The 22,544-nt window shown below is 46.4% G+C and overlaps 2 non-coding genes across 2 annotated transcripts; both read left to right on the plus strand.

Annotated features, from left to right (window-relative positions):
- Positions 1 to 8,173: 8,173 nt before the first annotated feature.
- LOC130268004 (U4 spliceosomal RNA) lies at positions 8,174 to 8,314 on the plus strand. The gene has a single exon (XR_008843378.1). It is a non-coding gene; the product is annotated as a U4 spliceosomal RNA (small nuclear RNA).
- Positions 8,315 to 16,763: 8,449 nt separating this feature from the next.
- TRNAK-UUU (transfer RNA lysine (anticodon UUU)) lies at positions 16,764 to 16,836 on the plus strand. The gene has a single exon. It is a non-coding gene; the product is annotated as a tRNA-Lys (tRNA).
- Positions 16,837 to 22,544: the final 5,708 nt, after the last annotated feature.

Raw genomic sequence — 22,544 nt, forward strand, 5'->3', positions numbered from 1 at the left:
TTTTTAACAAACTGTTCCAAATTTACAAAAAGGCGCAAGACGGGCTATAAATTTGGCGCAATTTCAGAAATGACCATCATATGTGTGAATTTACCCACCTTTCAGGTGATAGTTCCAGGAAGCTCTTTCAGACTTGATCCCTTGTGTGTTACTTCAGGGCAGTTTAGTAGCTTCATTGTGAATGTTCTTTATTTTAAATTTCATTTTACATCTTTTCATTAGCACACAGGGTTAAAAATCCTATGAGGGGAAGGGGGCGTGTCCCTACCTTGTGGGGGTGGGATGTAATGGGTGCACCTGCTCATGCAGCCCTGTCCATGAGTTATTTCTTGTCCATGACTCATGGACAAGCCTGAGGCTGATGCAGGACTAGTTAGTGTCCCAGTAGGTATGGGGACCCCTAGTGGCGGGATTCTGATGAGCTGTTTTTTTTATTTTTTTTATAAACTACTTTAACCCCTTAAGGTCTCAGCCCTTTTTCACCTTAAGGAATGAGCCCTTTTTCACAATTCTGACCACCGTAGCTTTTTACGAATTAATAACTCTAAGATGCTTTTACCGAATATTCTGATTCTGAAATTGTTTTTCCGTGACATATTCTACTTTATTTTGGTGGTAAATTTTCGGCGTTACTTGCATCCTTTTTTGGGGAAAAATCCCCAAATTTCATGAAAATTTTGAAAATGTTGCATTTTTCTAACTTTGAAGCTCTCTACTTGTAAGGAAAATGGTGTTCCAAATAAGTTGTATTTTTATTCACAAACACAATATGTCCACTTTATGTTGGCATCATAAAATGGACATACTTTTGCTTTTTGAAAAAAAATAGAGGGCTTCAAAGTAGAGAAGCAATTTTCAAAAATTTCATGAAAATTGCAAAATCTGAAGGGACAGATGTTACAGAACTACAACTCCCAGCATGCCTGGGCAGTCTAGGCATGCTGAGAGTTGTAGTTTGGCAACATCTGGAGGGCTACCATTTGGGCACCACTGTAACAGTGGTCTCCAAACTGTGACCCTCCAGATGTTGCAAAACTACAACTCCCAGCAAGCCCAGACAGCCTTTGGCTGTCTGGGCATGCTGGCAGTTGCAGTTTGGCCTTCTTAGTGGTTGCCACAGTAAAGATCACTTTACTTTCACTTTCATTCCCCCCCCCACCGTAGTTTTCCTACCTTAGCCAGGATCCAGCAGTCTCCAGCGACGATCGGGGGTCCCCAGGCATCTTCTCCTCCAGGTACCGGCCTCCATCTTCTCCCCACGTTCCCTACGTTCTCCAGGGGTGGGCAGAACAGGGGTTGCCATGGCAACCCACTGTCCTTCCCTGTCATTGGTCAGAATCAGTTCTGACCAATGGCAGGGGATAGGAGGAGATCGCAGCACTGCGACCTCGCTTCTATCCCTCAGGATGATCAGGGCTGTCCCTGACAGCTCCGATCATCCCTATTTTCTGGGTGATCGGGTCACCAGAGATCCGATCAGCCCGGAATAGCAGAAAATCGCATGTCTAAATTGACATGCGATTTTCTGCGATCGTCGACATGGAGGGGTCTCAGGACCCCCTCGGCGATGTGCCGGGATGCCTGCTGAATGATTTCAGCAGGCATTCCGGTCCGGTCCCCAACCGGCTAGCGGCGGGGACCGAAATTCCCACGGGCGTATGCATACGCCCCACGTCCTTAAGGACTCGGGATGCAGGGCATATGCATACGCCCGGCGTCCTTAAAAGGTTAAAATTGTGAAACAAACACATTACAAAAGGTGTCTAATTTGAATCCATAAAAACTTAGGAATTTTAAAATAATAATTTGGATAAACAGGTAAACAAGTATGGTTTGTAAACTTAATTGTACCAAATATCCAGACTTTTAAACATGTTCATCCTAACCATATTGAAAAATGTTTTAAAAAAAAAATAATAATAATAATAAGTAAATAGAAATTAAACAAACATATTTTTTAGATATATTTTTATAGGAAATATATACATATATTAAAAAAAAAGGTGATCTGCTTATAGTAATGAGTAATTTCAACTAATTTTTGTAATGTGTGTTTTCTATGCCACTTTTGTATGGAGTCAATTTGCACCTTTTTAAAGGGTTTGCGCCAAATTTTGCACCTTTTTAAAAAGTAGCATTTTCATAAATTCCTGACCACTGCAAAAACCCGACTAAAAACAAGAGTACCACAGCCAAACACAGGAATGCGTGTACAGGAAAAGTCATAAAAATCACACTGCGCCAACATATTGTGACAATTTTACCCAATAAAACAAGGGTAAACAGATTTAAAAGCCGAGGTACGTGCTCTCAAGTCACGCAAGTATCCACACAAAAAAATATGCATGAAGATGCGGTCTATCGCAAGCAGTGGCGTTGCGACCCGGGTGCGGGGGGTGCGGAGCGCACCGGGTGACACCACCTGGAGAAGTGACACCACGGGCGGCAGCACCCCCCCAGTCCTCATCTGCACACGTCCGCCAGCACCTCATCCCCACCCACCCCCGGTCCTCATCTGAGCGGCCCGCGGGGTGTCCAGGAATCGCGCTGCAGCCACTGGCTCTTTAAGAGCACCTCGCGGTGGCTGCTTGGGAGAGAGTGACGTGAGCTCACGTCACATCGGCGGCCGGCCTGAGCGTGGGCCTGTTCAAAGCATAAGGCAGTGCGCGCGCCCATAGAGGAGCCAGTTACAGCCACCGCAACCCTAACTTATCCGGTCCGGTCCAGACTGAGGTAAGTAAAAGCAAAGGGGAAAAACTACAACTCCCAGCATGTCCTCACTGTAAGGGCATGCTGGGAGTTGTAGTCATGCAACAGGAGGCTGGTGGCATTTTTACACCAGCTGTTGCTAAACTACAACTCCCACCATGGGATTTGTAGTTTAGGAACAGGGTGCCCCCAGCTGTTGCTAAACTACAACTCTCACGATGGGATTTGTAGTTTAGGAACAGGGTGCCCCCAGCTGTTGCTAAACTACAACTCTCACCATGGGATTTGTAGTTTAGGAACAGGGTGCCCCCAGCTGTTGCTAAACTACAACTCCCATCATGAGAGTTGTTGAAGGGGTAAATTAAATGGCACAGGTGGGTGGGGGTTAATATAATGGCACAGGGGGAGGAGTGGGGTTAATGAAATGGCACAGAAGGAAGGACAGGGATTAATGAAATGCACAGGGGGATCAGAGGGGCCATCTCAATTCCCAATCCCCCCTATGCCATTTCAATTACCCCCCCCCCCATGCCATTTCTTCCCCTCCCCCTATCAGAAGGAGGAGGGGGGTTAAAATGTCAAAGAGGGGATCAGAAGGGGGAATTGAAATGGTTCAGAAGGGGTGGGGGTTTAGAATTGAAATGGCAAAGATGAGGTTGGCAATGGAGAGCGCTGGAAAAATGTCTAACATGTTTGTCCCGCAGATGCGGAAGAAAGGAAGTTTTCTCTGGAAGAAGAAATCATGGCGGCTTGAGCCGGATGGAGAAGAAAAGAAAAGAGGACGACGCTGATCAGAAAACATGTAACTGTGAGTTCCTAAATGCAATTGTAATCACTTATACTATGGTATACAGATCTGTATACAGCTGGTATATACCTCTATATGGTGCTGTTTATAATCACTTACATGGTAGATATATCCTGTGTACAGATGGTATATACCTCTATATGGTCACTGTATTGGGGGGGAGCTGTGAGGTAAACTGCCATATATATACATGCGTGTTTGTTCTTTCTTTTTTTTGTGGGGGGGGGCAGCATTCCATTCTTGGACCCAGGCAGCACAATGCCTTGGGCTGGCCCTGCCCCCCTCACCCCCCCAGTCCTCATGTGCGTGGCTGCATGTGCACCACCTGCCAACCTCACGTCCTCACCTTACTGGGGGGGGTGGGGGGTAGGTATGGGGTGACACCATTTTCCATCGCACCGGGTGACACCAACCTTAGCAACGCCACTGATCGCAAGCCCTTGTTTAGGCCAAGAAGTGTAAAATGAACAACCCCTGTTGTACCTGGAATCTTGCAGGTGCCTTTTGGGCCAGAGGTGAAGGGTTTGTTTTTTTGGGGGGCCTTTTTCCTTTCGCAGAATGGCTCTTGATGGACCGCATCCTCGTGCATAGTTTTTCGTCTCGACAAATTTTGCACTTTTTACTTGCACTTGGGTGACTTAAGAGCATGTACCTATATGTTTGTAACGACGTTTGGTTGCTAATAAAGTTATTTTCAATAATAAAAAAAATACATTGTAACAGAAACGTTTCCCTACGGCTAAGTTTCTTCTTGTTTTTTGTGGGGAAAAACACCAAGAAAAACGCCAATTCTACCGCATGGCATTTTTTGGGCCAAAAAACGCTGCGGCCAGATGTTAGCTGTAAATCAATGAGACATGGCAAAATTCTTTTTACACTTGGCTTTTTTTTATCCTTTTGGTGTTTTTTTCACTCTTTTTTTGGCATTTTTCAGCTCCTTGATGGTTTTCCAAAATCGCAGCATGTTGAGCCACTGGCGATTTTTTTGTCAAAATCGTGGTGTTTTTCTTCCATAGAAGTCTATGGGAGTGAAAAAATGCCAAGACTTTAGCGATCCAAAAAAAGTCATGGAAATACCTTTTTTAATAACATTTTGTAGGGTGCCATTAAAAAAAAAGTACAGTAGTGATGGGAAAAATTTGTATCTTACGAAATTTATCTTTTTTATAACAAAATTTTTATTAATTTTTAAAACAGGGATCAATTTGTGTGCGGGCAGGGCACAAAAAATGTAGCCGACAATAATAAAAATATAGTGTGTGTATGTTTTTCACTTTTTTCTTTATTTTTTACATTTATTTAGGTAGTACTACTACTCCCAGCATGGAACACACTGTTGCATGATGGGAGTAGTAGTACCTGTACTAATTGACAGATCGCCAGATGTGATCCTCCTGTATAATGTATAGATGCGGGCGGCCACTCTTCTATGGTCCCCTGCACTGAAGTATATATACACTTATTCATATTTCCTGCAGAGAGCTGTGATTGGCCAGATGGTTCCACTCTGGGCGGAAAATATGAATGAGTGATGTTCTATTCACATCACTGGCCGGAGTACAGAGCAGACATGTGAGCGCTGTATAGAGCCACTCCGCATCTCTGCTATATTATGGACGATCGCATCGGGTGTCACGACTGACATCCGGGGGGGGGGGATATTAGTGCAGGTACTACAGCTCCCATCATGGAACAGTCTGTTCCATGCTAGGAGTAGTAATACGACCTAAAAAATGAGAAAAATAGAGAAAAAAAGTGAACCACACACTTTATTAAAAATTTATTAAAATTTTGTTATAAAATATATAAATTTCGTTAAATAAAATTTTTTCCATCACTACTGCATCCTTTTTATTTTTGGTACCCAACAAATTTTGGGTAACAAAAAAAAAACTGCCAAGGTTCAATTTCCACACAAATGAAAAAACGCCAGGCGTATTTTCCAAACCAAGAAACGCAGGACAAAAAACCAAGCAGAAACTTAGCCTAAAAGTCACCACAGAAATTTTGATATTATGGGTCAGTATAGAAGTTGAGATATCAGATGGTTGATGAGGAAGAGGAGAGTAAAAAAAGGGGATACTGGACGAGCGCTACTGCTGAAATAAAATGGATGCGGAACGCCAATAAAGCACAGGACAGTTTATTGTGGTTTAGAACAAACGGACAACGCGTTTCGGCACCAGCATGTGCCTTCCTCAGGTCCATAAAATGAATAAGTACGGCGTCCTAGAGCCTCTGGTGTGCTGTGGTGTATCTCGAACAGCACAACTGCCGCTATTAGTCTCCACTTTACACTCGCTTGGTGAGGTGCTGTCCCCGTTGACAACCTCGGCGGGACATCACAGCACCCAGAGTGTAGTGGTTCTTCAAATTTGGACAAATTCATCACGCCGCCATCATCCACGAGAGAGCGCCCCAACCTTTTTGCTTCTTCTTCAGATGGTTGATGATGACCCCCAGAAGGGCAAAGCATGTTGCAAACAGACATCACAAGATATAAAAAAAAGCAGAAACACAGAGGCTATCTAAATAGAAAAATACACATATCTAAACCAAGACGGTCATAGAACTTAGGACATCTAGGAGAGTATTAACCTTTTTAGGACGTAGGGCGTATGCATACGCCCTGCATCCCGAGTCCTTAAGGACGTAGGGCGTATGCATATGCCCGTGGGAATTCCAGTCCCCGCTAGCCGGTTGGGGACCCGACCGGGATGCCTGCTGAAATCATTCAGCAGGCATCCCGGTGCATCGCCGAGGGGGGTCCTGAGATTCCCCCATGTCAGCGATCGCAGAAAATCGCATGTCTGATTTTCTGGTATTCCAGGCTGATCGGGTCTCTGGTGACCCGATCGCCCGGAAAATAGGGATGATCGGAGCTGTCAGTGACAGCCCGGATCATCCTGAGGGATAGGAGCGAGGTTGCAGTGCTGCAATCTCCTCCTATCCCCTGCCATTAGTCAGAAATGATTTCTTATCAATGGCAGCGCACGACAGGGGGTCGCCATGAAAACCCCCATTCTGCTCACCCCTGGATGTCGGGCAGAACGGGGGGAGAAGATGGCGGCGGTTACCTGAACAGAAGATGCCGTAGGGACCGCCGATCATCGGTGGAGACTGCGGAGATCAGCGGCGCAGGTAGGGAAGCAACCGGGGGGGAGGGGGGTTGGGGGGGGGGGTGTCAGTAAAGCGATCTTTACTGCTGCCCTTCCTAATGGTTGCATGCTTGGAGTTGTAGTTTTGCAACATCTGGAGGGTCACAGTTTGGAGACCACTATTACAGTGGTGCCCAAATGGTGTCCCTCCAGATGTTGCCAAACTACAACTCTCAGCATGCCTAGACTGTCCACGCATGCTGGGAGTTGTAGTTCTGTAACATCTGTCCCTTCAGATTTTGCAATTTTCATGAAAATTTTGAAAATTGCTGCTCTACTTTGAAGCCCTCTAATTTTTTTCAAAAAGAAAAAATATGTCGATTTTATGATGCCAACATAAAGTAGACATATTGGGGGACATTTCCTAATCTAGTCTATTCTGGGTATGCTTACAGACCAGCGTATGTGGTAGTTTCCTGTCTATTGTGCTCCTAATTTATCAAAGGTCTCACAGCCCTTGATAAATTCTGTGCTCAGACTTCAGGGTCTACAGCTCAAACTGCATTTAGACCTGCTCCAACATGGTCTGACATTTCAGCGTATTTTGGGCAGATGCGACTTGTCGCACAAAAGTCGCACTTGATAAATTCAGCACCAATGCATTTTCCAATGCATTTCCGTCTAAAATAGACTAGAATGCATCATGTTCTAAAAATCCTCTACAGCAAAAGTCACAGAAAAGTCGCCCAAATTTAGACTGTGACTTTCTGTGCGACAAATTTAGACATGAAAAACCAGTCTAAATCCTTTGATAAATCTCCCCCATTGTGTTTGTGAATCAATATAAAATTTATGTGTAATATCCATTTTCCTTACAAGCAGAGAGCTTCAAAGTTAGAAAAAGGCAACATTTTCCAAATTTTCATGAAATTTTGGGATTTTTCACCAAGAAAGGATGCAAGTTACGACAAAAATTTACCACCAAGATAAAGTAGAATATGTCACGAAAAAACAATCTCAGAATCAGAATAGTCGGTCAAAGCATCGCAGAGTTATTAATGCTTAAAGTGACGGTCGTCAGAATTACAAAAAAGAGCTGCGTCCTTAAGGGGTTAACACATGAAGTCAATCCTACTCTAAAATCTCTTTTAGGCTATGTTCACATACAGTGGGGGAGATTCATCACCTGTCCAGAGGAAGAGTTGTAACCAATCAGATCTCTTCTTTCGTTTTTCATTTCCCCTGTATTTTCAGTATTCTAGACTGTTGTTGTTTGTTTGTTTTTTGAACCATATGCAGCTAAAAACCCAAACTGAAAGCAAAATAAAACGCCAAAAGTGAGGCTTAAGTGACCTTATCCTGTGTCCTCTTTCCCTTCCCCCTAACATGTTATCTGTGAACCACGTGTCTTTAACTTCCTCCTTTAGCGTTAAGGGAAGGGCTTATTTGCATATTCACACCCAGAATCCTTTGCTTCCTGGGAGCTGTTGGCTTTTGTTACTCCACAATGTTAATAAAGTCCCAGGTAGGGAGGGTGCAGCTCCTTATATAGTTCTGTAGCTTTGCGCAGTGGCAGTATCATAGCCCATGAGGTCAAACCGAGGCGTGATTATTGCTGATTGAAAACTTTTACCAATACCCCGTCATGATGACTTGAAATATAGTCAGCAATGGCAATTTTTGACAGTCTCCCAGGAGACTGACTTTTGTTGTTAATAACAGAAATTAGGAACAGAGATGTATATCGTGCCTCTGATTGAGATGCCGTAACAGCGCAGGTGCTCCTTCTCTCAACAAAAAAAGTAAGAAATCCCCAATAAAAATGTAAATAGCCCCTTTTTCCCCAATTAATCACAAAAAGAATGAAAGAAAAACATAGTTTTCTGATCAGCGGTGTCCTTTCTCCCTTTCTTCTTCGTCCGGATCAGACCGACACGTCTGCATGACAAACATGTTAGACTCCGCATTTTTCTAGTACTCCCCCCCCCCCCCCCCCCCCCCCCCCCCCCCCGAGAGTAGGTGTAGGCCGCAGAGTTTTCATATCGTAAAAATCTTGAAGGGAGACTTTCCTGGCAGGAGATCCTGGTCTTCAAGCGTCTTCTGAGGATCATTTGCTTTCAACATCAAGCTTTCCCTGCCGAGGATCTTATTTAGCTTTGACCGTTCCTGTTGGATTACAACAGCTGGGAAATCAGTGGAGGAATTGGCATGGTTATTGAAAGAGCTTTATTGTCCGTTCAGTCATTACAAGTCATACAATAATAGAATAATAATTCCCTAAGCTATACATCGCACATCATGCTACTCTAACACTCCACTCAATCCTGTAATAGAAAAGCACAAGAAATCGAAAAAAACAAACAATACAATCTGTGATCAGGGGAGGGGCGTGGGCGACTGTGTGGGGGTAGGGAAAGGGCAGATCACAGGGCCAAACTACTGGGCTATATCTTCAGGGGGACATGGGGCAAGGAGAGGGTTCTTCATTACTCTTCTTCATCGACGGCCGCTCTGTAAAATATAGAATAGTCTCTGAGCAGGCTCCTGATGAACCTGCGGCAGTCCCAGACGGACATGTTCTCCCTGTTGATCACGAGGCGGTTCCTGGCAAACCCCACAGCGTCCTTAAAACAGTTCATAAGGCACTAGGCCTCCTGGATGGCCTCCACGTCGTGGGTCCCACGGAACAGACCGTAAAGCACCGAATGGCACGATAGGCAGCTCGTGGGTACAGAATCTCAAAGTTCGTGTTCCAGGGCGTCCAACAGACCCTGTGCAAAGGGTTATTGAAAGAGCTTTATTGTCCGTTCAGTCATTACAAGTCATACAATAAATTACAATCACACAAAGCATGACAGTACAATACACAGCAAAGGTTCCCTAAGCTATACATCGCACATCATGCTACTCTAACACTCCGCTCAATCCTGTAATAGAAAAGCACAAGAGATCGAACAAGTCGAACAAGAAAACAATACAGTCTGTGATCGGGATACGGGCGTGGACTGTGGGGCAGGGGCGGTATGGGCGACTATGTGGGGGTGGGGAGGGGGCGGATCACAGGGCCAAACTGCTGGGCGGTATCTTCAAGGAGACATGGGAGAAGGAGAGGGGTGTTCACTCCTCTTCTTCCTCATCAACGGCCGGGTTGTCCAAGATGGAATAGTCTCTAAGCAGGCTCTTGATGAACCTGCGGCAGTCCCGGTTGGACATGTTCTCCCTGTTGATCACGAGGCGGTTCCTGGCAAGCCACACTGCGTCCTTAAAACAGTTCATAAGGTGCCAGGCCTCCACGTCATGGGTCCCAGGGAACAGACCGTAAAGCACCGAATGGTACGATAGGCAGTTCCTGGGTACAGAGTCTCTGAGTTCATGTTCCAGGGCGTCCAACAGACCCTGTGCAAAGGGGCACTGCCAAAACACGTCAAAAGATGTTTCCTCCACGTAGGGGTACCGGGTTCTGCACAGGTCGCGGGCATGCATGAATGACCTGAGAGAGAGCCCTCCCTTGATGGCCATCCACGACCAGTCCTTGTGTCCATTGGTAAGCAGCTTTGAGGCAACATTAGTCCAGACAGTCTCGGTCGTATAGTCTCCAATAAGTCCTTAGCTCGGATGAGCTTATAGATTGTCTTCAGCTTCCATAGGTCAGGTTTCGGTGCTTCCAGCTGGTGCTCCCTCACAAACCGGACAACATCCCCATAGAACCAGGGAGTGTTCCAGTTGTGAGGGATGGAGCTGTCCCACTTGTCCCAGCCCAGCTGTCTCCAGAGGGGCATGAGAAACAAGCAAGACATGGACCTTCCCGCTGAGCCAATCTTTTCAACAAGAGTCCGCTGCACGCTGACACATGCAAAGGAGGCCCTCAGCAGAGTGGGGATGTCGGGTATTCCCTTCCCACCCTTGCAGGGCTCCTTATACATCACAGTCCACTTGACTCTGTCCATTTTGCCCCAGATGAAGCGAACCCCTGTCCGGGTGATGGCCTTGCAAACGGTGGTATGGGGAGGCCAGGCCTGTGCGGTATATTGGAGCACAGGCAAAACTTCACTCCGCAGGACAAGTGCTTTGCCTTCAATAGAGAGCTTTCTGGAGCTCCACAGTCCGATCTTAGAGTTTATCCTTCCTGGTCGCTCCTTCCTTCCCGAACCAGACTGCAAGGATGTGAATGAAGTTTGGTTTAACCATAAAGGGGAAGGGGGCGGAAGAAGCCAGGTGCCATTCCCCGAAGAGCATGGCCTCCGACTTCCCGCAGTTGACTTTTGCCCCCGAAGCTCTGCCGAAGTCCTCGCAGGTCTGGACGAGCGCAGTCACCGAACGCTGGTCAGCGCAGAAGACTGTCACGTCGTCCATGTAGAGCGAGCACTTGACCTCGTAGCGATCTGGTCCTGGTGCGGGGATCCCTCTGATCTCTCCATTCTGCCAGATAGTCTCAGCGAAGAGCTCTATAACACAAACAAAAAGAAGAGGTGAAAAAGGGCAGCCTTGTCTAACCCCTGAAAGAATCGGAAAGGGGTCAGTCTTCCAGCCATTCACCAACACCGTGCTGTACATATCAAAATACATGACATTAACAAAAGAGCAAAACATCTTCCCCAGACCCAGCCTGCGCAAAGTCCTGTCCATGAAAGCGTGGGAGACAAGGTCAAACGCCTTCTCCTGATCCAAACTGACCAGGGCGGCGCGGGAACGACGGTCCTGGATGTAATAGACCGTGGGGGAGATTTACTAAGCTGTTTAAACTCTTTTTTTTTCTCGTCTAAATTTGTCGCATGGTTTGTCGCAGTCCATTTTTTTGCGACTTTTCTGCGACAAATGGTTTACAACTTTTCTGTTCCTCGAAAGCATAAATGTCTAAAATAGACTGACTTTGTTCATAGTCATGTATTTATCATGTGCGACATTCACAAACCTCGTATGCGACAGTCGCAAATCGCCTATATAAGCGGAAACTTCAGACCAAGGCAAACTGGGCGGAAATGGCTTCTACAAGCTGTTTGACAGTGCAACACCAAGGAGATAAGCGAAAAATGCATGCATATATTCTGTGTTGTCTCTGCAACCACATTTTTTTATATTTATTTTTTTAACATTGTCCATTTACTTTTTAATTTTGTGCCTCATCCCCTTTTATTTTTTGTTTGGTTGTTACTTTCTGCCATACCTGAGCAGTAATGTTTTTGCTTTTAAATGTAAGGATTTTGACCTCAGTTTCGTTGTTTCCATCTACTTTTTCAAAGTTCATTATATTGTATTTGTTAAAATAAAGTCCAATTAATGCATTGCAATAAACCATGTTTAATTGTAATTTTTCTGCATTACAAAGGTAACTCCAACAGTATGGATGTAAAAACATAAATTAACATGTCTTTTTGCACTGTGCTATATTTAAAGCAGAAATTATAACTAACATTGTCTTCATCAAACAGTGTTTCATCTCTTACCCTAAAAACTATAAATGTCAAATAAAAAATTGGACAAATGTTTTTTTTTTGTTAACCTTAATTGTCAATGGAATGTTAAAGGGTTACACTGGAGTGAACTTTTATAAAATTGAAAATCAAATGTTCCCAGTAAGTCAAACATATTGGTAAATCTAGTTTTCGTTAATAAATTAACCCTTCTAGGAATTTAGAACAGATGGATAATAGTAAAACCTTTCCTTTTGCTTTTCAAGATTTGTGTTGTTCACATTTTTACCACATTGTTCTCTGCTGACATCTGTTGCCCGTATTAGGAACTGTCCGCAGCACCATAGGTCAGAACGTACGAATGGCAAAAAAAAAAAACTAAAATAACTAAATAAAAAAATAAAGAGAAAAAACAAACCTCTTCAGCTAAAATTTCCATTTCGCGCTGGGAGAAATTTCATCAGGTGAGGGGGTTACAGAGGGCTCCATGAGGCAAGACAGCAAACACCTGCTTTCAAAAAGGTGCAATAAAATGGAAATGCACATAGTTTGATTAGCTGAAGAGTACAGGATTAAGGAAGCAAGGGGGAACAGCCAAATTCCCTATATAAGTAGTACCTACCTGAGTTAAACTAACAAGGCAGCTTCTGAAGTTGGAGAGGGTGCGAGTGATATACGCTCTGTCTAATATAGACCAGGGAAGGAGGAGGGAAGATCTTGCGACGAATTTAACAAAGTCCGTGCGACTTTTGGTAAATTTGGCGCAAATTAGACCGATGTCTAACACATGCACTGCTCTAAACACAGACTTAAATTAGACACACATGATAAATCTCCCCCCGTGTCTCTCACAAGGGCGAGGCTGTCGGCAATCCTGCGACCAGGAATGCCGCAGGTCTGGTCTGGATGGACGATCTGCCCGATGACAGGTTTCAGCCTGTTGGCCAGCACCTTGGCGAGGATCTTGTAGTCCACGTTCCAGAGAGAGATGGGGCGCCAGTTTTTCAGGTCACATCTCTCCCCCTTCCGCTTATACAAGATCGTGATCATCCCTTCCCTCAACGACGGAGGCATTCTGCCCCCCACCACCATCTCCTCGTACACCTCCAACAGGTCCAGACAGATCAGGTCACCCAGCGCTACATAGAGCTCGGCCAGCAGACCGTCACTGCCGGAGTCCTGCCGGGCTTAAAGGATTTAGCGGCAGAGAGCAGCTCCCCAACCGTCAAGGGATCGTCCATAGCCGCCGCACCTGCGGGATCAACAACGTTAGTGAAACCTGACAGGAACCTCTCGGCGGCTTCGGGGTCGGATGACTTGGGGGCGTAGAGGTTGCTGTAGAAGTCGGAGACGACCCCCATCACTTCCTCCTTGCCCCTCCTCATGTGTCCGGTCACATCTCGTAGCTCAGTCAAGGGAGTGTGGCCGGCATGGAGCTTCCTGAAAAAGAAAGAGTTACACTTTTCACTCTTCTCCAGGTTCTCTACCTTGGAACGAAAGACGATTCGCTTGGATTCTTCCTCAAAGTGCCTTTTCAAGCTCCTTTTGGTCTCCTCCAGCTCCTCCCTGACGTCCCAGCCACACTGGAGCAGGTCATGCAGGGACCACAGCTTGCGCTGCAGTTTCCTGAAGTCCCACTTCTTTGCACACGCCTGTTGTCTGCCTTTTGCCTGAAAGAAACAACGGAACTCGACTTTAACATATTCCCACCAATCGCTGATGCAGTTAAACAGACATTTGTCATTTCGCCATACAAGGTACGCATCCCTAAGTTCCTCCTTGACCTCCCTCTGCTCCAACAGGGCACAAATCAACTTCCAGGAGCCTGGGCCAGGTGGGAATCCATGGCCCAGAGTCCCCCGGAATCGAATGGCCCTGTGGTCAGAGAAGAAGCAGGGGACCATAGTTATTGAAAGAGCTTTATTGTCCGTTCAGTCATTACAAGTCATACAATAAATTACAATCACACAAAGAACGACAGTACAATACACAGCAAAGGTTCCCTAAGCTCTACATCGCACATCATGCTACTCTGTAGAAAAGAGAAAAAAAAGAGACAGAGAGAGGATAGCGCCTTGCGTAATTCAGTGGGATAATCCCGGTCCGCAACCCCAATGTTAGTGGTACTCACCTGGGGTATGGCTCAATATGTGCAAATCTCCCCTCTGTGTGGGGTTAGATGGTCTCTGGCTGCAGCCTGCAGGATCCAGCCGGGTCCTCGATGAGAGGTCGGCAGTAGACTTGTAGAATAGTGCAAAAAAGATTGCAAAAAAATGGTCTGTGGTGGCGCTGCCTTGTAGAGATCGGAATGAAGCTTCAGTCTTATAATTAAAATCTCATTTATTGTAACACAAACTGAGATATGGACATGCAAAACGCGTTTCGAGGGTAAGTTCCCCCTTTCTCAATTGCAAGAATTGGAATTCTTGCAATTGAGAAAGGGGGAACTTACCCTCGAAACGCGTTTTTCAAATCCATATCTCAGTTTTTGCTTGTTGTGTGTCCACAGGATTGTTAGGTAGCCCTAGCGGTTCAGGGGAGGTGTGTGTGCATGGGCAGGGTACCGACCGTTAACGGCTCTGCGGGCAGATACCCTTGCTAACGCCAAGGGGGATGCCGGGTGCATTTGTGCTCCCTTAGTAGCTTCGGCGAAAAGGGACATTGAACCTGGAACCTCGCGTGTACCTTTTGGTCTGGAGGTGAAGGGTAAGGTTTGTTGCGGGGCTTCTCTCCTGTCGGAGAAGGGCTTGCGATGGACCGCATCCTTTGTGCACGTTTATTTAGTGTAACACGTCTTGCACTTTGGGTGATACGAGAGCATGTTCCTCGGCTCTTAAAAAAAAGAAAGAAAATAAATAAAATGTATTGTGAAGCAAAAAAATATATATATTTGTGTGTGTGGGGGGGGGGGGGGGGGGGGCATTCACCGTATGGGATCATTAACAATAATAAAAAATTTCGGACATTAATGCACTCCGTGATACCAAATATTATTAAATTATTTTTTTATACTTATTTTGTAAATTAGGAAAAAGGGGTAACTTAGTGGCAGACATCAGCAGGATTGCTGATGTCCGCCATTAATGGCGAGGTCTTGGCTGCTTACCTGCGGTTTATAAAGCTAAGGACGTAAATGTAAGTCCTGATACATTAAAGGGGTACTCCGGTGAAAAAAAAAAAGTTTAAATCAACTGGTGCCAGAAAGTTAAACAGATTGGTAAATGATTTCACTTAAAAAATCTTAAACCTTCTAGTACTTATCAGCTGCTGTATACTACAGAGGAAGTTGAGTTCTTTTCTGTCTGACCACAGTGCTCTCTGCTGACACCTCTGTCCATGTCAGGAACTGTCCAGAGCAGGAGAGGTTTGCTATGAGGATTTGCTCCTGCTCTGGACAGTTCCTGACATGGACAGAGGTGTCAGCAGAGAGCATTGTGGTCAGACAGAAAAGAAATTAGAAAATAAAAAAACTTCCTCTGTAGTATACAGCAGCTAATAAGTCCTGGAAGGATTAAGACTTTTTTTTTTATTTTTTTATAGAAGTAATTTACAAATCTGTTTAACTTTCTGAAGCCAGTTATGTGAAAAGTTGTTTTCCACCAGAGTACCCTTTAAGTACCAAGTTAATGGAGAGGAGGCACTCATGCTTGTGACTGCCCAATTTACTCTCTATGGGAGCGCTGGATAGGGGATATTTTTTTTAGAGGGTTTATCCAGGAATAGAAAATCTGCTAATTTCTTCCAAAAACAGTGCCATGTCTGTCCTCAGGTTGTGTGTGGTATTGCAACTTAGTTCTCCTATTTATCATTATAGACAGAACAGAAAGCCTCAGCTTAGTTTTGGGCCTAGTGGTGAGAATAGAAGATTTCAGGATTATTTAATAATACAGTGACCCCCCCGACCTACGATGGCCCCGACATACGATCATTTCAACATACGATGGCCTCTCAGAGGCAGCATCAACATACGATGCTTTTGTATGTCGGGGCCATCGCATAAACGGCTATCCTGCAGCGCAGACTGCTTCAGCTGACACCGGATAGCCGTTTACGGTGCCCCGTGTGGTCCGCTGACGATCACTTACCTGTCCTCGGGGCTCCGGCGCGTCCTCTTCGGGATCCCCTGCATTGTCGGCGCTCTCCATCGTCGTCATCACGTCTCTGCGCACGCCGTCCCATCATCCAATAGGAGCGGCGTGCATAACGACTTGATGGCGGCGATGGAGAGCGAGGATGCCGGGGAAGCAGAGGCCTTGCCGGAACGTCGGGGACACCCCGGGGACGCGTCGACAGTGATGGAAGGCGACATCCAGGGCAGCGGTGACGAGCGGTGACGGTCCGGAGCGGCGGGGACAGGTGAGTACAACTTCCAATACCAGTGGTCTTCAACCGGCGGACCTCCAGATGTTGCAAGACTACAACTCCCAGCATGCCCGGACAGCCGTTGGCTTTCCGGGCATGCTGGGTGTTGTAGTTTTGCAACATCTGGAGGTCCGCAGGTTGTATACCACTGTCCTATACTTTACATTGCACGGATCCCTCAACATACGATGGTTTCAACAAACGACGGTCCATTTGGAACGGATTACCAAGGTATGTTGAGGGACCACTGTATAGATAGTAAAATGGAAAGTTAAAAACATCACCAAAAGTAATGATTTTTTGATGACACATTCCTTTTCCGGGAGGGTGTAGAGAAAGTCTGCAGTAGAGTGCTGCCACAAGAGTTACTCCAGAGCCCGGATAGCTCAGTCGGTAGAGCATCAGACTTTTAATCTGAGGGTCCAGGGTTCAAGTCCCTGTTCGGGCGCTTTACTTTTAGCAAGGAAAAATTATAGTACATTTATTCACAAGGCTTAGGCTGCATTCACACCTCATTTTTGCAATACAGTTCCCGTATCAGGTTTTTGAGGAAAAACGGATTCCTCAAAACCTGACTAAACTGTATCAAAACGTGTGTACAAATTTTAACCCGTATACAGTTAAAAACCGTATACGGTTTGAAAAATGACATCCGGTTGCATCTGTTTTTTAAGAAAAAAAACGTATACGTTTTAAATTTTTCACTCCATTTTGAATAAAGTTTCCCTTGTTTTATTGAAATTCCAAGAAAAAAAACTGTGCAAAGTCAAAAACTGTATGGTGAAAACCGGATGGAACTGTACGCACATACAGTTCTGTACGGTTCCCATTGACTCCCATGTTAAAAAAAAAAAAAAAAAAACGTATACGATTTAGTACAGTTTTTCAATCAGACCTAAAACCGTGGTAGACTACGGTTTTGGGTACAGGAAAAAAACTGACAAATCCGTACAGGATGCAAAACGGACACAACCTGATGCATCTTTTGGCATACGGTTTTCAATGGAGAGTCAATGCATACGTTTTCCAATACGGTTCCGAACGGTTTTCACATAGAAAACATATACGGGAAATGTATTGCAAAAACGTGGTGTGAATGCAGCCTTAGTTCACACATGGTAGATGTAAAAAAACAATTCAGCAGTAAGGGCCCATTATCCTAAAGAGCACATTACAAGGCTTGACCAATGTGTAGAAAGGGCTGAAGGAATTATCCCAATTTTATATGTTTTTCGTCCGTTATTTTTATTTATTTATTTATTGGTTGATTATTATTTTTTTTTTTACAATAAAGAACATGCCAATTAATTTAACAGCTGTTAAAATTACAGTCAATTTTTCATTGACAACAATAGAACATATAGAAATTATAAGATAATCTGACATTTACCTGATTTTTGTAACCATAAAAACGCAGTTTTATAGGCGTTTTATGGCTAAAGAAACGGCCAAATTTACTATGTGTGAACATGGTCTAAATTGTTGGTGGCTCTGCTAAACTGGTGGACCAACTAATGTGCATGGAGTCTCCCAACTTCCCCCATTGTAGGAAGCTAAATGTATTCCAGGAACAACATATACAGCCTTTGAATTTTTTAAATCTTTAGCTTCTAATGGATCAAAAATAAGTCTTGGATAAAGTCCCTGAGTATATTTTCCAGGGCCTACAGTTGTATCATGAGAGGCATTCAGGGGACAGAGGGAACCCACCTTGTCTAATGGCTTAGATCCCATCACGGGCGGACTGCCCGGCCGGGAAAAGGGCCCGCTGTCCGCCGCCTGTCATATAAAATCATTTTTTTTTAATTCATATTTTTTTTTTAAATAGCTGGGCCCGGCACGGGGAAATGGCCCATCAAGGGGAAAGGGCCCGCCGCAGCCGCTAGGTCGGAGCCGGGCCCGGAGCTGTTACAGTTATTCCACTCCCAGACCGCCACTGTAGCGGCAGCCCTTTAAGAGAACCACAGTGGCTGCCTGGGAGCGGCGCTTAGGTCACGCGCACTTCACGTCGGGCAGTGCCAGAGTTTACTGCTGCCGCCAAAGATCGGTGCGCCCGGCCTGCTTGTCCTCACTGTCCGGGAGCCCTGCTTGTCCTCAGTGTCTGGGAGCCCTACTTGTCCTTAGTGTCCGGGAGCCCTGCTTGTCCTCAGTGTGCAGAGCCCTGATTGTCTTCAGTGTACAGAGCCCTGTTTGTCCTAAGTGTGCGGAGCCCTGCCTGTCCTCAGTGTGCGGAGCCCTGCTTGTCCTCAGTGTGCAGAGCCCTGCTTGTCCTCAGTGTACGGAACCCTGCTTGTCCTCAGTGTCCAGAGCCCTGCTTGTCCTCAGTGTCCTGCTTGTCCTCAGTGTACAGAGCCCTGCTTGTCCTCAGTCTCCTGCTTGTCCTCAGTGTACAGAGCCCTGCTTGTCCTCAGTGCACAGAGCCCTGCTTATCCTCAGTGTGCGGAACCCTGCTTGTCCTCAGTGTACGGAGCTCTGCTTGTCCTCAGAGTACAGAGCTCTGCTTGTCCACAGTGTCCTGCTTGTCCTCAGTGCACAGAGCCCTGCTTGTCCTCAGTGTGCGGAGCCCTGCTTGTCCTCAGTGTACCGAGCCCTGCTTGTCCTCAGTGTACCGAGCCCTGCTTGTCCTCAGTGTACAGAGCCCTGCTTGTCCTCAGTGTACAGAGCCCTGCTTGTCCTCAGTGCACAGAGCCCTGCTTGTCCTCAGTGTACAGAGCCCTGCTTCTCCTCAGTGTACAGAGCCCTGCTTCTCCTCAGTGCACAGAGCCCTGCTTGTCCTACGTGTACAGAGCCCCGCTTGTCCTCAGTGTACAGAGCCCTGCTTGTCCTCAGTGTGCGGAGCCCTGCTTGTCCTCAGTGTACAGAACCCTGCTTGTCCTCAGTGCACAGAGCCCTGCTTGTCCTCACTGTACAGAGCTCTGCTTGTCCTCACTGTACAGAGCCCTGCTTTTCCTCAGTGAGTGGAGCCCTGCTTGTCCTCAGTGTGCGGAGCCCTGCTTGTCCTCAGTGTGCGGAGCCCTGCTTGTCCTCAGTGTGCGGAGCCCTGCTTGTCCTCAGTGTGCAGAGCCCTGCTTGTCCTCAGTGTACGGAACCCTGCTTTTCCTCAGTGTCCAGAGCCCTGCTTGTCCTCAGTGACCTGCTTGTCCTCAGTGTGCAGAGCCCTGCTTGTCCTCAGTGTCCTGCTTGTCCTCAGTGTGCGGAACCCTGCTTGTCCTCAGTACACAGAGCCCTGCTTGTCCTCAGTGTGCGGAACCCTGCTTGTCCTCAATGTGTGGAGCCCTGCTTGTCCTCAGTGTACAGAGCCCTGCTTGTCCTCAGTGTACAGAGCCCTGCTTGTCCTCAGTGTACAGAGCCCCGCTTGTCCTCAGTGTCCTGCTTGTCCTCAGTGCACAGAGCCCTGCTTGTCCTCAGTGTGCGAAGCCCTGCTTGTCCAAAGTGTAGAAAGCCCTGCTTGTCCTCAGTGTCCTGCTTGTCCTCAGTGTACAGAGCCCTGCTTGTCCTCAGTGCACAAAGCCTTGCTTGTCCTCAGTGTACAGAGCCCTGCTTGTCCTCAGTGCACAGAGCCCTGCTGAAGTGCCCTGATCTCTCTGCCGGGGAGAGAGCACACAAAAGGCAAACTACACCTGTCCTGGATGTCAGCACGGCCTCAGCAAACCAACTCTGTCTCCTGCGGGGTGCACGTACACATAGTATGAAGTATCAATAGTAGCAAACAACAGAGCACGTACGTGCACTCACCGCTCAGTGGAGACCGTTGCGTGTAGAAGTCCGGTAACGGGAAGCTGGATCACAGCATCAGCGCAGGTAGAATGGCACTCGGAGGCTACGCCGGCAGTTTCACATGTAAGTGCGTGCTTCTTCCGGCATCACGCACTTGAGGCTGGAAGAAGCACGCACTTACGTGCGAAACTGCCAGCGTAGCCTCCGAGCACCATAAAACGTTATAATCCTTCCAGTACTTATTAGCAGCTATATACTACAGAACAAATTCTTTTCTATTTGAGATTTATTTTCTGTCAAGATCACAGTGCTCTCTGCTGACACATCTGTCCATTTTAGGAACTGTCCAGAGCAGGAGAAAATCCCCATAGCAAACATATGCTGCTCTGGACATTTCCCAAAATGAACAGAGGGGTCAGCAGAGAGCACTGTGGTCGTGACAGAAAAGAAATCCCAAACAGAAGAGAATTTCCTCTGTAGTATACAGCAGCTAATAGGTACTGGAAGGATTAAGAATTTTTAATAGAAGTCATTTACAAATCATATTTACATATATATATAAGTTAAGGGGATTGGCATTGCCATCCCTCAAAGTACCCCATAGCCTCAAGCGCACTGCACCCCCTATTCCTTTCTAAGGTAAATATTCATATACATACTGGGCGGGGATAGTGGCGGGGCAGAGGTGGGGCCAGGGGTGGAGTCTTGCTGGAGGCCCTTGCTTTATTTGGTCCAGGGGCCCTGAGTGGTGTCAGTCCGCCCCTGGATCCCATCACTATTGATCGGCCATTGTAAGTAGATGTCCGCTATATAAGGCTGGTGTCACACACAGCAGTTTTTTAGAAAGCTGACACTGCAGTTTTTGTGCCAAAGCCAAGAGTGCAAAAAAAAAAAGGAATGGGAAATATAAAGGAAAATAATTATACTTCTCCTTCCCACTGGATCCACTTTTGGCTTCGGCTCAAAACTGCAATGCCAACTTTTTAAAAAACTGCCATGTGTGACCCCAGCCTTACAGAAATCTACAGATTTACTTACGCCTCTGCAGTCAGGGTTCAGGTCCCTGTTCGGGCATAAGGTGTCTTTTAGTTTTACGAAATGGAATTAAATACTTAAAAAAATAGCATGAACTTAAACAACATGCGTTAAACTATTCGTAAAACCCTGACCAGTCTCCATGTCCCAGCTACCGATGAACACCTCCACAGCATGATGCTGCCATAGACTGACCATATTTCCTCGAGACAAAAATGGCACAGGGCTATGTAATGTTCTGTACTTTATTTCCGTGAATGAAAGTGGGGTTGAGGGTAACTGTTAGTTAGTGGTTAAAAAAATTAATTAAAAACACAATTTTTCTTCCTTTAACTCCCAGCTTTTAAGCAGTCTTTCCCCCAAATTAATCCTTTTTTTTTAAACTTACCAATGCTTTAATGCTCCACTGTTCTTCAGGACCATGGTTGGGTGGGACCTACCTACTTGCTGTAGGCCCCTAGAATGGCGGAGCAGTGGAGCACTGCAGCTGACATGGGCAGTATTTTCGTTATCCTCCTGTGCCAGCTGCATGATCCAAGCCTGCGTTCTCCTGACGTTTCCTTGAAATCCTCCTGCTTTGTTCCTTGGGGTGCGAAGTCAGGGGCACCACTTGTCACAAATACTGGCAGCTTCAAGTGACATGGCGCTGTGCCACCTTTATGAACAGGGACCAGTAGCTGCTAAAGCTTTTTAAGAAGAGACAGTCCAGTTCGTTCATAACAGGATATATGGTCACCTTATGGGTGGGGATGGTCTGTGCCTGGTTTCCTCCAGACATGATGCTGCCCCCACCATGATCACTGTAGGGATGGTATTGGGCAGGTGATGGGCAGTACCTGGTTTCCTCCAGACATGATGCTGCCCCCACCATGATCACTGTAGGGATGGTATTGGGCAGGTGATGGGCAGTGCCTGGTTTCTTCCAGACATGATGCTGCCCCCACCATGATCACTGTAGGGATGGTATTGGGCAGGTGATGGGCAGTGCCTGGTTTCCCCCAGACATGATGCTGCCCCCACCATGATCACTGTAGGGATGGTATTGGGAAGGTGATGGGCAGTGCCTGGTTTCCTCCAGACATGATGCTGCCCCCACCATGATCACTGTAGGGATGGTATTGGGCAGGTGATGGGCAGTGCCTGGTTTCCTGCAGACAAGATGCTGCCCCCACCATGATCACTGTAGAGATTGTATTGGGCAGGTGATGGGCAGTGCCTGGTTTCCTCCAGACATGATGCTGCCCCCACCATGATCACTGTAGGGATGGTATTGGGCAGGCGATAGGCAGTGCCTGGTTTCCTCCAGACATGATGCTGCCCCCCACTATGATCACTGTAGGGATGGTATTAGGCAGGTGATGGGCAGTACCTGGTTTCCTCCAGACATGATGCTGCCCCCACCAT

The sequence above is a fragment of the Hyla sarda genome, chromosome 4 (assembly GCF_029499605.1).
Source record: "Hyla sarda isolate aHylSar1 chromosome 4, aHylSar1.hap1, whole genome shotgun sequence".
NCBI classification, from domain to species: domain Eukaryota; kingdom Metazoa; phylum Chordata; class Amphibia; order Anura; family Hylidae; genus Hyla; species Hyla sarda.